The 18,137-nt window shown below is 39.6% G+C and overlaps 1 protein-coding gene across 1 annotated transcript in view; it reads right to left on the bottom strand.

The window, feature by feature from the left end:
• The window catches only part of Rc3h1 (ring finger and CCCH-type domains 1), a 66,315-nt gene extending 48,471 nt beyond the window's left edge, over window positions 1–17,844 (bottom strand). The window contains exon 1 of the mRNA XM_021155458.2: window positions 17,560–17,844. The gene's annotated coding sequence lies outside the window, so the exon portion shown is untranslated. The remainder of the gene's footprint in view (window positions 1–17,559) is intronic.
• Window positions 17,845–18,137: the final 293 nt, after the last annotated feature.

Below are 18,137 nucleotides of genomic sequence, written 5' to 3'. Positions count from 1 at the left end.
ATTTTTTGCTATGTCCAGTGCTAAGGATTACAGTGGCAAGCAAGTCTTATATCTATATATCTCCTTCTGCTATAGATTAAACAACAATCGTAAAGTTAAACTGATGGCTATAAATTGTAGCACATCTATACATGGATGGCATATGTATAAGATGGAACTATTCTAAATTCAGAAAAGGATGTGTGGGATATTATGTACTAAAGTACTAATATTTATAATGAAAGTTAAAACATATGATTAAAAACAATTCCTAAAAATTAGGGTAAAGAAAATGCATAACCACAGATTTGTGATTTATGAGACTAAATAGATTAGTGAAAGGCCAGGGGGAAAAAAAAGACCAAAATACAGAGGTGTGAAAGTATCCTTTATTTTCCTGTATTGTCGTCTCAGAGGCTTACTGTAGCTGCTAAACCTGGGCCTAGTCCTGGAAGCTTCTAGACTCTGTATAATCTTATCTAGGCCTAGAATGTTTTCAGCCTCTGAGATTTAATTCTGTAAAATCCCTTCCCTAGTTCTTTCTGAACTCTGAATGGTTCAACTTGGCTGTTCTGGATCAAACTCCTCTCCAAGCTGATTGATTCACTCTGGTTTCTCCCAGCTTCTCCTGGATTGCTCTGCTTGGCATCATAGGCATCATAGTAATTTTGGCCATTTGTTCTACTCTGATTCCTTCTCATTCTGTCTTCACTTGTGTCTAGCTTGTTCTCTCTGAAACCTGCCTCTGTACAGCTGTCCTGGTAAAACTCCACTCTGCCCCTCTGCACTGTTCTCTCTTAAGTAGCTTCCCTTTCCTTTTTTGGGCAGAACCTATTCTGTCAAATCTTTCAGATTCATCACTTTGTCTGCTACTCAATTAGACATCACTTTCAAATATGGGTGCTTCCTTCTACAAACAAACTTTACCTTCATTTGGGGGGCGGGGGAGAAATTAAAGGCGTATACTAAGGGAGTATCTGTATTCCAGACAAAGGGATTAGACATGTGTCTTAAGGGCAGAGCCACACAACTACAAACAGGTATTTTCAGCAAATAACACAATCTCAGGGTTCACAAAGTGATCAGATATCCTGTGACAATAGTAGACAACAAGAAAGGTTAAAAGATGACACAAAGACTGGTGAGAGGGTTCAGTAAGTACTGGTGCTTACTACCAAGATTTGGGAACCTGAGTTCAGCCCCCGGAACCCACACTGTGGAAGGAGAGAATTTCTACAAGTTGTTCTCTTGCCTTTTCAGTGCACCATGGCATGCACTCTACATGCTTAAAAAAAAAGGGGGGGGGCTGCAGAAACTACTGAGAGCACCTGCTGTTCTTCCAGAAGACCACAACCACATGGGAGCTCACAACAGGCTGTAATTCTAGATCCAGGGAATTCAACGTCCTCTTTTGGTCCCCACCAGCACCAGACATGCACCTGGGGCACAGTCATAAATGAAGGCAAAACACCCACATACATAAAAATATTTTTTTAATTTAAAAAGAGAGTGGTCACTCTAAATAATTAAGATCAAATAACACAAGACCTAAGCTCAGGGTATTTGCTATGTTGTAAGGAGTGGAAGGATTTCATCAATCTACAGCCAATTGACTTCTGACAAACATGTTAAAAATACCACTGGAAGAAAGGACAATCTTTTCAACAAATGGTGCTGAGACAATTGAACATCCACATGAAGAATGAAAATATATCCCTCTTTCTCATCAGTTACAAGAACCAAGTAAAAATGTATTATGGACTTATGTAAGATCTGAAACTGCCGGAAGAAAGCACAGAGGAGACATGTCAGGATATTGAAATAGGCTTGTTTTTTGTTATTGTTTATAAACACCCTAAAACGTTCAGGAAACAAAAATAAAAATAGATACTGGATTACATGAATCAAAAAGCTCTGAGGGTGTGCCTGGGAGATAGTTCAGTGGTTAAGAGCTATTGCTGCTCTTCCAGAGGATCTGAATTTGATTCTCAGTACTCAAGTAGGGAGGCTCACAACAACCAGTAATTCCAATTTAAGGGACCTGACATCCTCTTCTGGCCTCTCTGGGCAACTCTACACATGTGTGCTTATATATATATACATACATACACACACACTCTACACATGTGTGCTCATATATACACACACACACATAAATAAAGTGGAGACAGAGATATGCTTGCTGGTAACCCTCCAGGCTCAACAAGAGACCCTACCTCAAATAATAAGGCAGCAAGTGATAGAGCAGGCTACCTTAAGTCCTCTTGTGGCCTCAAAGTTCAAATGCACATGTATCCATACTCATAAGCTATATCCACTTGTATTCCCTCTCCCTAATTAAATTTAAGGTTAATTAAAAAACTCCTTAAGTCACTCTTAAACATTGTATTTCAGGAATGATAAACTACAAAGCACACATGTTTTTGGAGAAGTCTGACTTAATGCTAGAAACTGATCCAAGAATTTCTACTTCATTCTTTTAAGTTTCTTTCTCTAACTTCATTTTCAAATATTCAAGCTTATCAAATATTGTTGTTTACATCATGTTTAACACACACACACCATGGGATATATGGTTTAATGAATGTGATAAACATTCTTCTACTTGGGCTAAGCAACAGTAAACACATGAAATACAATTATTAAAATAACAACATCCTGATTCTCGGACAAAGGGATGACTCATCTCTCAGATGGCACAAGACTTCATCATGTTACTCAGAATAGAGTATAATTTAAAATTTATGACTTATTTCTGGAATTCTTGTTCAATATATTTTGAGCCACTGCTGATTTATACTGCATATGCTAACTTTAACAGCCACCTTGGTTGTCAGATCCCTAATTCACAGGAAGATCAAACTTAAAATTGATCAAATACCTGTTCTAAATTAAGTTAGTTCTTCTTCTGAGGCATCATTATAGCTATGTATAGATGATAAACTCTTGATGCTAAAACCCAGGGTCTGACCTATGTAGCCCTCACTGGCCTAGAACTCATTACGTATTCATTTGTGTTGAGTAACCTCTCAATAAATGGCACTAAGGTACAAAATCAGTTATGTAAAAGAGGGATCAGGGCATGAACCACATAGGACAGACTGTGTACTCTGCTCTACCTATGATCTAAGGTATCTGTTGGAGGTCTTGAAAAGTATCCCCTAAGGATTAGGCATTGTGATGAAATGTTATCAATGCTGCAATACAGTTATTACCCAATTTTAAAATTTAAAAGGCTTCAAACAAAGAGGTAGTCAAAGCAAATGGCAGGACTATGTCTCAAGGAGACCAAACTCCTAAGCGGTTACTTTTAAACCTATTATGTAGTTAATAGTGGTTGATATTAGGAAATGTTTGTTAAGTGACAGGAAATCTAAAAGAAGATAATTCTGACAGTTGCATAGCTCTATAAATTAAAGTAGGTGAATTCTATACTTAAGTGAACTATATTTTCTGTAAAATTTCAATCAATAAACCTGCTAAAATCATTAAAGGCCTGTCTTTTTATAGCTTTGTTTCTCAAATGTTTATAATTTTAAAATGTCCACTGGTCAGATTTTTCTATGAGCACAGCAATAGCTGTACTGAACCACTAAATTATACTGCTGTGAAATGTTAAGTACATCACAACCATCTCTTAGCATAAAATTACAGGTTTATTTTATTTGTCCCTAATTCAGAGAAAAACAGGAACTACAACTCACTGTATCTGCTGTAAGCAAGTTCTTCTCCTGACAGAAGTATACCTGTTTATAGATAATAAACCTTTGATGGCAAGCATCATTTTTTCAGCCAATGGCTAACTGTTGAATTGGACTAAAACTAAGGTTCTAGTTTAGGTTAGGTTTAGGCTGCCTTTGAGAAAACTATCAAATCAAACAAAACTTTATTATATGTAAAGAAAAAAAATTCTTGGATCACTTCTCATTCTATCCCACATGGTAACTTCTTAAGAATCATTATTCTTGACCTTAACCTAGTTTGCCACTTCTCTGGAATATTTCTATGGCAACCAGCATGAAGGGACCACATCAGAGAAGAGAAAATTTATAACTATCCTGAAAACTGACGCTAAGTAAGCAATAACACAAAGAAAAACAAAGGCTTATTATTACACTTAAGTGTTGTAATTCCCAGTGAGGCATCAGTAATTTACAGAGGAAATTATAGTCTAAGATTTGAAGACTAGAAGTTTTAGTAATGACACCCCTTTGAGGAAAAACAATTTTAATTGTAAAAATATCTCTTCATAAAATACTTGGATTGAGTTCTATCTAACCTTATAGCACACAACACAAACACACACACACACACACACACACACACACCCTAAGACATACACAAAGAGAAAGGCTACTGAGTTAGAGGGTAAAAACTGGAGCTTCATTTATCATCCCCTCTAGGGGGGGAAGCTAAAGGGGCTAATTTAAATGGGTTTTTGTTTCTAATGTAGGAATGCTGTCTTCATGTATACCTACATGCCAGAAGTGTGCATCAATCCCTTTATAGATAGTCCTGAGCCACCATGTGGCTCCTAGGACTTGAACTCCGGACCTCTGGAAGAGTAGCCAGTGTTCTTAGTGGCTGAGCCATCATCTTACCAGCCCTGAAGTTTTTGTCTTTGAGAAAGGGTCTCTACATGTGCCTTGGCTACCCAGAACTCCCTAGGCCAAAGTTCTCAACCTGGCAGTGGTGATTCCTTTGCTGGTGTGTGTCAAATGACTTTTCCCAGGGGGTCATATATTAGATATCCTGCATATCATATACTTACACTATGATTCCTAACAGTAGCAAAATTAGTTATGAAGTAGTAATGAAAATAATTTTATGTTTGGGGTCATCACAACATAAGGAACTGTATTAAAGAGTTTCAACATTAGGAAGGTTGAAAATCACTGCCCTAAGTAAACTAGGCTAGCCTCGAACTCAGAGCCATCTGCCTGTCTCTGCCTCCAGCTGACTAAGTGGCTTACTTTTACTGTGTTCAGAGAAGGAGTCATTTTTAGGTCCAACACAGTGTCACACAAGAAAGAAACCCAGTGATGAGGGGTAAAAACCTAAGGAAGGTGCCCAAGCAGAAACTGAAGAATGGTACCCAAGAAAGTGTCTAGCAGCAGCATCTAACTTTATATTTTTATAGATTCAATTTGTAATATATACTGTAAAATGTGCCACAATGAAAAAGATAACAGCAGTCACCACAGAAGTGATAGAATGAAACAGCCAGACTAAAAAACATCATCTTAAAAGGAATTTACACTTATATCAAAATTGCAAAGTTATTTTAAGTCCTTTATGTTAATACTCTATTAAAATTTACCTATACTAGACATGCAAACACATAAAAGCTATGTTCTCTACATTTAATGTTAAGCCAGTTGAGAACTAATTACTAAAATGAGTATTATTTTGATACACATTCACTATGCATTTTAATTTATTCATAATATTTTCACTTTTTAATAAAACATGAATTCTTTTTTAAAAGATTTATTTATTTATTTTATGTATATGAGTACACACATTGCTCTCTTCAGACACACCAGAAGAAGGCATCAGATCCCATTACAGATAGTTGTGAGCTATCTTGTGGTTGCTGGGAATTGAACTCAGGATCTCTGGAAAAGCATTAGTGCTCTTAAAACCACTGAGCCATCTCTCCAACCCTAAAACATGAATTCTTAAAATTGTTTTTCTTTGTGATAGCTGTTGCCACCTTTTTAATTTTTAAAGAAATTTATTTTTAAATTATGTCTTGTGTATCTGTTGGGGTATGTACACATGAGCTGCTAGTGCATACTGAGGCCAGAAGAGGGTGCTGGAATTCCAGGTGGCCATGAAATACCAGACACAGATGCTAGAAACTGAACTTGAGTCCTATGCAAAGCAACATAAACTCTTTCTTTTCTTTTTTTTTTTTTAAGATTTATTTATTTTATTTATATGAGTATACTGTAGCTGTCTTCAGACACACCAGAAGAGGGCATCGGATCCCATTACAGATGGTTGTAAGCTGCCATGTGGTTGCTGGAAATTGAACTCAGGACCTCTGGAAGAGCAGTCAGTGCTCTTAACCACTGAGCCATCTCTCCAGCCCCAACTCTTTATTTTCAAGACAAGATTTTTCTATGTAGCCCTGACTATCCAGGAACTCACTTTGTAGACCAGGTTGATCTCCCTGCCTGCCTAGTTGACTTTTAATAGCTAACTATTCTCTCCAGAACCATGCTACTTCTTTTTTGTTTTTTGTTTTTTTGAGACAGGGTTTCTCTGTGTAGTCCTGGCTGTCCTGGAACTCACTCTGTAGACCAGGCTGGCCTCGAACTCAGAAATCCACCTGCCTCTGCCTCCCAAGTGCTGGGATTAAAGGCGTGCGCCACCACTGCCCAGCATGTAACAACTCTTAAACATAGAAAGGACTTTTTTTGTTTAAATGAAATTCAACTACTACAACTCCAATTCTTTCTTTAACTCTTTCTGTTCCTCTACAAATGCTGTCTATTTCTGGCTTTTACTCAAAATCCTGTCCAAGGAAGGATACACTTTTCGAGAAAAGAATGTTATGAAAAGGTTTAGGTGGTAAGTTCCCAAGGCATAGGTCATAAAGTACCAATCCTGTAACAGGTAAACTCTTTGTAGTCAAAACTCAGGCTCAGTGCCACAACCCACTAGATAACTGTGAAGAACTGTCCAGTCAGGACTGATAAATCTGTTCAAGCCATGTGAAAAATGTGTCCACCACTGAGGGCTTCCCATGGACAGAATCTCCAACACTGTTCCCTTCAAACATTGTGTAACTCATTGATGCAGCCCAACTGTGGTGTCCCACATGGCTGTAGGAGGATGGTGGGCAGGATGGCCACTCATCAAGATTGGATTTGGTTATTTTTATATGTAAGGTTTTGCCTGCATGTATCTAAGTGTACCATGTGTGTGCCTAGAACCAGAGACCCTGAAACTAGAGTTACAGAGGGTTGTGAGCCTATAAGAGGATGTTGAGAATTGAACCCAGGTATTCTAGAACAGCCAGTTCTCTTAACTGCCAATAATGCTCTAGCTGCAAGCTTGTTTTCTGAGACAGGGTCTTACTCTGTAGTACAAGGTAGCCTGGTACTTGCTTTGTAGAATGTGCTGGCCTCAAACTTGTGATCCTCTACCCAACATGAGCTCCAAATGAGTTCCAGAGCCAGCACAATGGCTCATCAAATTAAAAGCACTTATCTTCAAGTTTGACAACCTGAGCTCAACCTAGAACCCACAGGAAGGAGAGTTTAAGTTGTCCTATGAACTTCACGAATGTTCCACTAAACACATGCAAACACAAATGCCTAATTTAAGTATTTGGGAATATATTTAACCAAAGAGATGAAAAAACCCTCAAAACAAACTTCAAGACACTAAGAAAGAAAATTACAGAAGATACCAGACAACAGAAAGACATTCCATGCTCCTGGTTTGGCAGAATTAATATTGTGGAAAGGCTATACTACCAAAATTAATTTAGAGTTAATATAATACCTATCAAAATTCTGATGTATTTCACAAGTTTAGCAAAAAACAATACAAGAATACACATAGAACCATAAAAGGCCATGAATAAGTAAAAAGGAACAAGAATACTAAAGGCATTATAACTTAACACTAACTTCAAATTATGCTATAGGGCTGTAGTCAGTCATAAAGACAACCTGGCGAGGATGTGAAAAAAGGAAGATTAATGGAATATGACAGACTACCCTGAAATAAAACAACAAAGCCATGCCCACTTAATTTTAGACAAAAGAGGAAAAATCATTCACTGGAAAAGAGCCTGTTCAACAAATGGGGCTAGCAACACTGGGTTTTCTGCCTTCACACGAATGAAATTAGATTCTCCTCTTTTACCCTGTACAAAAATTTCAACTCAAAATTTGCCAGGCTTCAAGGCACACACCTTTAATTCCAGCATTTGGGAAGCAGAGGCAGGAGGATCACTGGGCCTTGGTCTACAGAGCTAGCTCTAAAACAGCAGAGCTTTGCTGCAAAGGAAGCAGTCTCAAAAACAAAGTTTCTTATTCAGCAAAGTCAACAACTGACACAGCAAACTAGCCTATGGGAGAAAATCTTTACCAGCTATACTTTAGACAAGGGACTAAATATACAGCATTTACAAAGAACTGCAAAAATTAAATACCAAGGAAACAAAATTGCCAGCCAACAAAGAGGCAAATGAACTGAATAGACACTTAAAAAAATAAAAAGGAAAAGAAATACAAATAGCCAATAACTATTTTTAAAAATGTTCAAAAACTGGGCATGGTGGTGCACGCCTTTAATCCCAGCACTCGGGAGGCAGAGGCAAGCGGATTTCTGAGTTCGAGGCCATCCTGGTCTACAAATTGAGTGCCAGGACAGCCAGGGCTACACAGAGAAACCCTGTCTCGAAAAACAAACAAACAAACAAACAAACAAACAAACAAAAAAGTTCAAAATCCCTAGCCATCAGGGAAAAGGAAATTAAAACTACTTTGATATACGACCTCACCTCAATCAGAATGGCTGTCACCTATACATTTGGCACAATTGAAGAGGCTGTGGTGAGGAAGGGCTGATTATTCACTGTTGGTGGAAGTATATATTAATACAGCCATTGTGGAAATTAGCTTGGAAATTTCTCAAATAATTAAAAATAGGACTACCTGCTATTTCACTCTTGGGTACATACTCAGAAAACTCTATATTCTATAAAAGAAATAGCTGCATCCCCATATGTATTACTCTATTTACTAAAGTAAAGAATTGGAATGAGGGCTGGAGAGATGACTGGAGAGAGAGGTAAGAGCACTGACTGCTCTTCCAGGTGCTGAGTTCAATTCCCAGCAACCACAATTCCCACAACCATCTGTAATGGAATCTGATGCCCTCTTCTGGTGTGTACTCATAAATAAATAAATCTTAAAAAAAAAAAGAATTGGAATGAACCTAGTTGTCTACCAACACAAAAACAGACAATAAAAATTTGGTATAAATATAAATGGGATACCATTCAGCTCTAAAGAAAAATGTAATCACAAAAATTTCAGGAAAAGCCAGACAGTGAAGCACAACTTTAATTCCAGCACTTCAAGGGCTAAGAGATAGATGGGTCTCTTCTGAGTTTGAGGCCAGTCTGGTCTACAGAGTGAGTTCCAAGACAGCCAGGGCTATACAGAGAAACCCTGTCTCAACACTCTCCCAAAACTGAAGGAAAACGGATAGACTTAGGATATTTAATATTAAACAAGACCACATAATCTCAGAAAGAAAAATAACTCATGTTCTCCCTTATGTAGAATCTAGCCAATAATATGTTTTGTATGTATTATTATATTAACATATTATTAAATTATATATGTAAATAAATATATATGTGGGTACAGTACAACATGTAGAAAAAAGAATAAGAAAGGCTAAATATTAAGTAATGAGGAAGGATTAATATAGGTAATGAGTATGAATTATGAAAGAAGATACAAAGCTAATTGTTTTTCTAGTTCTTTGTCATGGATTTTTCTGTTGCTTTGCTAGTGGATAAGCACATAAAATATATTCACTAGTTAAAGAATAAAATCCAATGGGAAGTTCCAGTTTCCTTTCTAAAAGGCCACTCTGTGTAGAAATTCAGAGCTTTATAGTCTTTGGGTCTAGTTAATTTTGGTGTGATTTTTTTTAAATTTGTTACTATAATGACATTTAAAATAAATAAATGTATATTTGTGTGTGTGTATACATATAAAGGATTACCTATTCTAGGCTCTATGACATTGAAAGTTGTTCTTATATGTATTTAAGAAGATTTAAACACTGCATTATTGACTTTCATACACCAAAATGTATCAAATTTTATTTCTACTGGTAGAAAGTGATTTAAAAGGTGTTTTTTATGCTCTTATGAGCAAGTTGGTTTTTTAGAAGATTCATTTTTATTTTTAAAATTTTTCTATATGTATCACACATGTGTGTAGGTTCTCAAGGAGGCTAGAAGGTATATCAGAGCCGCTGGAATTGTAGTTACAGGCAGGTCTGAGCACCAATCCGGGTCCTGGGATCCAAACTGGGGTCCTCTGAAAAAGCAGTACTCATTTTTAACCACTGAGCCATCTCTCTAGCCCCTGTGAGCAGACTTTTATCAATAGGAGAGCTACAAAATAAAATAGCATTTCCAAATCCTTAGCCTTTCAGTTTTGGACACAAGAGTCTCACTATGTGGTCCTAGTTGGCCTGAACTTTCCATGTAGACTAGACTGGTCTTGAACTCACATGTCTGCTGTGACATATGCTCTGGAGTGCTGAGACTAAAAACATGTGTTAGCTAGCTAGCTATGGCTACCAATACTCTGAAATATACTGATGCAATTGAGAAACTAAATTGTAAATTTTATTTAACCAGAACTTACATAAAAATATAAAATAATTTTTACAAATAAAATCTATTTCAGGTGTAGTGGCGCACCTCACAACATTCAGCAGTAGGCAAGCGAAAACAGGTGGATCTCTCTGAGTTTGAGGCTAGTATGGTCTACATAATGAGTTCTAGGACAGCCAGAGCTACACAGTGAGACCCTATCTCAAAAAAAAAAAATAATTAATTAAAATCTACTTAAAGAGCTTAAGTTCAAGGTGCTGGAAAGATGGTTTAGTGGGTATGAATGAACATTTTGCTGTGACACTGAGGACTTGAGTTTAAATCCCCAGTTCCAACATTAAAAAACAAAAACCAAAAAAAGGAAAACTGAGCATTGCCTGCACCTGCCTATAAGCCCAGAATTCCCAGTACAAACTGGAGGCTCTTAGGAGCCTGCTTGTTGGCCAGCTCACCAGCACAAAGCAGCCAGTTGGGTTCACTGAGAGATTCTTTTTCAAGAACATCCAAAAAACACCCAACATCCTCTTCTGGCCACACATTCTGTAGGGTACACGCATCACAGACATCACATACCTTGCACCAGCACCCCCAAATTTCATATAACAGCTGATATCAAACAATAAATTCCAAAATAAAACTCAAAGACTGGGAGCTGGAGAGATGTCACAACTTTCTCTAACTCTAGCTCCAAAGGATCTGACATTCTCTTAATAGCCTCCAAGGACACTAAGCAAGTAGTTCTTACACATGAAAAACAACAACAAAAAAGAAAAGCCAGCAGTGGTGGTTCAACACCTTTAATCCCAGCACTCAAGAGGCAGAGGCAGAGGCAGAGAGGCAGAGAGGCAGAGGCAGAGAGGCAGAGAGGCAGAGAGGCAGAGAGGCAGAGAGGCAGAGAGGCAGAGAGGCAGAGAGGCAGAGAGGCAGAGAGGCAGAGAGGCAGAGGCAGAGGCAGAGGGAGGTGGATCCCTGTAAGTTGGAGGCCAGCCCAGTCTACAGAGTGAATGCCAGAACCACCAATGCTACATAGAGAATCCCTGTCTCAAGACAAAAACAAAAACAAAAATCCAACTAACCAACCAACCAACAACAAAAATAAAAAACTGAAAATGGGGGAAAAAAAGACAATGGCAATATTAAAAATTACAACATTTCTGACCATCACTCACCCAGTTAATCCTAAACTATATACAAAGACTTTTTTTAAACTTAATTTTTAAAGACTGTGTATATATGTATCTCTGTGTGAGTACATACATATGAGTGCAGAGCCTGCAGAGATCAGAAGAGGGTGTCAGATCCCCTGGAGTTTAAATTACAGGTAGTTGTAGGTCATTCGATATGGGTGCAGAGAACTCATGTCCTTTGCAAGAGTAGTACGCATTTTATTTGATTTTTGAGACAGGGCCTGATGCTATTTCACCAGGCTGGCCTCACCCAGATCTGCCTGTCTCTGCCTCCCAGTATTCTTAACCACTCACTGAGCCATCTCTCCAGCCCCTTGTACAATGATTTTTAAAATGTAGTTTGAACATTAATGTTTAAAGAACTTTCTCAAATAGTCTAGATAAGTATATCTAAAATTATTCTGTTGTCAGAGTGAAGAAGAGAATATGACATTTATGGAGTGGGATTTGGTGTCAGGTATGTTCTAAAGACATACTTATGTCATCTAAACTTCTAAATAATCTTTAAAAATTATATTATCATTTCTGCTTAAGGATAGGAATGATAAAATGTAAGTTAGAGGGTGAGCACTGGATCTAGAGTGATTCTGGGGTTAAGGGTTTGCAGAAAACCCAGGTTTAGTGTCCCAAACCCACACCCCAGTTTTCATTAACTTCAGCTCCAGGGGATCCAATGGCTTCCTGGGGACTCCACAGGCACGTGGACACATAAAACATTTCAAAATAAGTGGAAAAGAAAAGAGCACTTGGATAGTTTTTACTTGAAAGTTTATGTTCTAACAGTTTCTGTCTACTTAAGTTGGGGCTGTGGCTAGCACACTTGCCCTACATGCCGAAAGCCTGGGACTCCAGAACTAGAAGAACACCAGGTGTGGTAGAGCACACCTGAAATCCCAGGACTTGGGAGGTGGATCAGATGAAGGTAGGAGGAGAAGTAGGCTACGAAGCAGGCTTGAAGTCAGCCTTGACTACAGGAGACTACCTCAAACAAAACAAAAGAAAGCCAACTACTACTGTCTGCTCTACTATACATTCCTACAATTTTATGATTTTTCAAAATTACAAATATATTTTAAAATTTACACAGTGAATTTATCATCAGGACTGATATGTGGCATTTAATGATACTCTTTTTTTTTTTTTTTTTTTTTTTTTTTTTTTTTTTTTTAAGTCTCTCTTTTTTTTTTTTTTTTTTTTTTAAAGATTTATTTATTGATTATATGTAAGTACACTGTAGCTGTCTTCAGACACTCCAGAAGAGGGAGCCAGATCTCGTTACGGATGGTTGTGAGCCACCATGTGGTTGCTGGGATTTGAACTCTGGACCTTTGGAAGAGCAGTCGGGTGCCCTTACCCACTGAGCCATCTCACCAGCCCTTAATGATACTCTTAAGAGTCTATAGGTACTAGGCAGTTAGCTGCTGCTCTAGGATAATGTGTGGTGGTTGTGGATAATTTATTTTACTACTCTCCTTGTTAAATATCTTAATTATAGTTCTTCTACTCTCACATTTAATTTATAACTTTTTTCTACTTTAGAACTACACTAAAAGTAGTCAAATTTCACATAATTATGAATAAGACCTTTTTCAAAGAAGCTCAATAATTCCTTTGGTCCAAACTGGCCTAGCACTATCTATATACCTTAGACTGACCTCGAACTTGTCATCCTTCTGACTCATGCTCTCCAGTACTAGGATTATGACTATACCACCAAGTCTGGCTCCTCTGTTCACATCTCAAGATTTCTGTATGAATTAAGAAACAATGGAAGGGGCTGCAGAGATGGCTCAGCTCCTTGTTCTTCCAGATAATCTGAGTTCAGTTACCAATACTCATCCATACTGGGCAACTCCAATTCCAGAGGATATGACACCCTCTTCTGGACTCTGTGAACACCTGCATTTTACACACACACACACACACACACACACACACACATACAGGAGAGGGAGAGAGATAGAGATACACAGATACTTTATCTTTAAAAAAGATAGGTGGGCAGGCAGACAGACAGACTAGGGGCTTGAGGAAATGACTCAGTGCCATACAAACATGAGAACCTGAGTTCAAATCCCAAGAACCTGAGGACACAGTGGCATGTGGTACATACATGTGCTGGTGACATGAGACAGGTAGCACTATTCTTATACTCTAACCTCCAAACAGAATAAGAGATTCCAGCCTTCACCAGGAGGTATTAAACCACATCCTAGGAAGCATACTGTTTTTAAAATCCAAATCTTCTGGTTTAGGCCAATCTGAGAAATCTTTCTAAACTCAATCCTGAAGAATATCTAACCCCTGAGCATAAATATAGCCAGAGCCAAAGCTAAACCAGGTCAGAAAACCCTGCCAAGGAACATCCTGACCTGAGACAGTCACCAGACAGGGATCACTTAACAGTTTATTCTTCACTTTGTGAGAGACTGACCCCTTTATAGATATATGAAAAATAGACTAATTAGATCCCATCAAGTTCCATATTAAGCCCCTAAGTTCTTGAAGACATGGCAGAGTTCTAAATTATCTATAGCATAAAGGGGGGTGGGGGGACTTATCATGAAGAAGCTCAAGTATCATATGACCTAGCTTTAACAACATTAAATATTATTAAAGTTAGTTTTAAATTTTTCATGAAGTAATTCAAAGGCACAATTTAGTAATTAGATAGCAAACTGTAGCAATGCCAAAAATCTGTCTTGCTAAAAGTATCAATTTCTAGGGGTTGAAGAGATGGCTTAGAGGTTAAGAGCACCTGTTGCTCTTGCAGAGAACCTAAGTCTGGTTCCCAGGACCCTTATGGTGGCTCACAACCATACGGAGGATCTGACAGACTTTTCTGACTTCTGCAGGATCAGAATGGTATACACACATACACTCATATACATAAAATAAAAAACTGAAGATAAAAAGTATGAATGTTCATAGGTCATTGCATTTGAACCTGCTTTTTAAAAAAAAGCATTTTTTTAAGGATTCAGATTTATACCTTCTTGACCATATAAGTATTCGGCAGTGTACAAGTAACAGAAATAGGGGTCAAGTACAATTCTATAAAACATTCACAGCAGGAAAAGAAAACTGTCAATACAGAATGATGCTTCTAGGTTTAATAATGACACACGTAGTAGCTGTAAAGCAGCTACTTTGTGTCAGAAGATGTAGGTATGAGTACACTCTTATCTACTAAGTATGTGACCTTTTTGCTATTGACTTAGCTGTTTCTAACTCTATATTCTGTATATGTGAAGTAAGGATTAACAATGCAACAGGAGGAGAAGGAGTAGATAAACAGTTTTAAGGAATATGCTCTCGAACACTATACACAGACACACATACATACACACACACACATACATACATACATATGTTTTTTTGTTTGTTTCCTTGAGGCAGGGCCTCATTCTAGTCTAGACTCATCTGGACCTTACTCTGTATCCCAAATTAGCATCAAACTTGCAGTGATTCTCCTGCTTCTACTTCTACAGTACTAAGAGTCACTAGCCACAGCTTTGGTTTTTTGTTGTTGATGATAATGGTTTATGTGCTAGGGATAGAACCCAGGCCCTCATGAATGCTAGGCAAGCACTTTACCATAGCCATATACTCCTTAACCCTGTAATTTTTATTTTATTTTATTTTTTTGGTTTTTCGAGACAGGGTTTCTCTGTGTAGCTCTGGCACAGCCACACCCCCTGTTTTGTTTTGTTTTGTTTTTACAGGAGCGCTGGGAATTCGAACTTAAGTCTTTATATCTACTTAGCAAGCACTCTTACCCACTGACATGTGCCATTTCTCCCTGGTTTCTTAGTTGAAGGCTTTTGTTTTCAGAAAAATTAGATTAACAAGTCATTGATGAAGCAATGAAGGTTTTTTTATAACTTAAAATTTACAAACTCATAAATGAGTTTGTACTTTTTCTAATATGTTTAGGGCCACAAATGAATTTCAGAATCATTATACATGATACATCAATACACATGATTCTTTGTGTCTAATAAAATTCACTAGGAAAAGAAAACCTACCAACCTGAGTTCTTCAAAAACAAAAACAAAGTGTTCTGAAATTCTTGGCCATCTCCCCTCCCCAAAGCCAAATTAGCAGGAGATATATAATATAAAAATTGTCTCTCCATGATTCAAAGGATCAAAGCATCCATGACAATATTATACTAGGCATAAAATAAGTTTGCAGATATTAATCTATGATACTACTATACTCACTTTACGTTCTATATAATTATTCACTATCAACTCCTCAATAGAATTAGAAACTAGTACTGCTAATTAAATTTCATATTACTGAACAATACTTTTAACAGTCAGAGATAGATTTTCATTAGGAAATTACCTTAGAAATTGGCAAAAGCTATCAAGCAACTTCTTTGTACAAGTCAACCTTCCTTTTAATATTAACTCAGCCCAACATTCAGGATGCTAAGACAGGAAGACTGTTAATTCCTGCCCAACCTGGGCTACACCAAGACCACGTCTCCAAAACAATAAAAGGAAAGGAAGAAACACAAAGACCCCTAGATAGATCCTGAAAGTGAATATTAAGCAGTCTTCTTGAATGCTTTCAAGCTTTTTAATACATTTTTCTGCATACACACGTAGAAAATGGAATAAAATTTACCTCTTCCCCCTCCATTTGAAATTGTATGTGGTAAATGCCTTGAAAAATTACATTTAGGAGAAACATCTAACTTTTAAGTGTAAAGATATTATTGCAGTATAGCATACTAACATAAAATGAGGTGTCTCATCCTAAGCCTAGCCACTTAAAACAGAACCACAACTGTTTTTTGTTTTTGAAAACTATCAGTAAAAGTTTCTATTGTCTGGCATTTTGTTGGCTGAATTAGTTTTTTGATACTAGTCTTGTCAAATCAGGATACTCTGCCTCAGCCTCCTGAGTGCTAGGATTCACAGGCAAGCATAACGGCAGGCTAAAAGTATTGGAAATCTTAGAACGTAGACTTTAAATATGAAATTTCAAACAGAGAAAAAAGGATCTTCTCCAAATTTTGGGACAAATTGGAAAAAAAAATGATTAGAATATGAGACAGACACATGAAATCCTAAGGGAGACAGATGAACCACTTCTCTGTCCTAAGTGCTTCCAGCAGATACCAAAGAGGTTAATGATATCGCCTCTGCTGTACACAATTCAAAATGGCTAGTTAGAAAAGTTCCGCTCAAACCTTAACAATCTGTCTCAGTGCTGCCAATAAGTGGCTTTGTTTCCAGTTTCACGGACTATTCTGGGATGTCAAGAGTTACATTATTGCTGCTTCAAAAGAGCCCTTGTTTCGGCTCGCTCCCTCGGACCTGGGATGTGAGTACTGTGGTGTTTACAGAGACCTGATGTTTAGAACCATGTTAGGAAAGGTCCACCCCTTACTACTCCATCCTTTACCAACAACCACATTTTGTGTGTTTTTGTTGTTGTACACTTATAGTCTTTTTGAAAAAGGCACCTGCACATGGTTTCGTCTTGGCCAATAGGGTTTATCTCCAGGAACTCCTGGGAAACCGACACCCTAAAACCCACTTGGCCAAGGGAGGAAGGGGGCTGGGGAGGGAGCAGCCACGCCTGGCAGCTAGGCAGGAGCGGCGGCTGTTTACAGGCGCCTACTCCCTCCCCCACCGCACAGACAGGGGTCCAAACAACATTTCCTGCGAGCAAACTCTCCGCCCGCCCGCTGTCCTCCGAGGGACCTCGGAACCAGCCAGCCTCGGACCACCCCCCTCCTCCCGCCCCAGCCTCCCCAGCCTTCCCGGCGTCCAGGGCGGCGTCCGCACCGCCCCTCGGCCTACCTACCCCGGCAGGCCCTCCGGGAGGCACGCGGAGGCCTGAGGCCTAAAGGACGCCGGCCACTGACAAGCCCTGGGGCCGGTCCCAGGCGCAGGGCGGGTGAGGACAACCCCATCCCCGCAGCCGCTGCCTATTGTTCTCGGCCGCGGCAGCCCCGCTCCCCACACTGCCGACCGCCACTTGCTCACCGCGCTGGTCCGAGCAGCAGCTCCTCTCAGCTCCGAGTCCCTGCGGCCGTCGCCACCGTCGCGGCAGCCGCCGCCGCCGCCGCTGCCACCATCGACTCTGACTCTGTCCCAGGCCGCCGGACCACGGCCGTAGCCGCCACCGCCAGCGCCGCCTCCAGCCCCCCACCTGCTGCTGCTGAGGCTGCTCCTGCAGCAGGGGCCATCTTGTTGGTCGGCCTCCCCTTCCTCCTCCGCGTCCTCCGCCGCCCGTCGCTCGTTGTCCTCGTCCCCTTCCTCTTCCTCAGACTCCGGCCCGCCCCGAGACTGGGGCGGAGATGAAGGCGAGGCTCCTCCTCATGGGGCGGGACCAACGGGGTGGGGCGTGGCTAACGAGGCGGGGCGTGGTCGTCTGAGGGCGGGGCCGGGAGGAAAGCTCTGAGTCACCGGCCCCAACGCCCTGCCGGGAGCGGGCGACGCGCCCCGCCCGTGTCTCGAGCGCTGTCGCGCCCCGAGTGGAGAAACTTGTCCCACCTCCTCCCCGGCCACCCGCCTGGCCTGTGGCCACAGTGCCTTCGGTGCTGGCAGGCAAGAGGCCAGGC

Source organism: Mus caroli, unplaced genomic scaffold (assembly GCF_978045245.1).
Source record: "Mus caroli unplaced genomic scaffold, Mus_caroli_1 scaffold_1, whole genome shotgun sequence".
Taxonomy (NCBI): domain Eukaryota; kingdom Metazoa; phylum Chordata; class Mammalia; order Rodentia; family Muridae; genus Mus; species Mus caroli.
The sequence above is the reverse complement of the archived record's forward strand: the minus strand, read 5'-3'. Positions and strand labels throughout refer to the sequence as shown.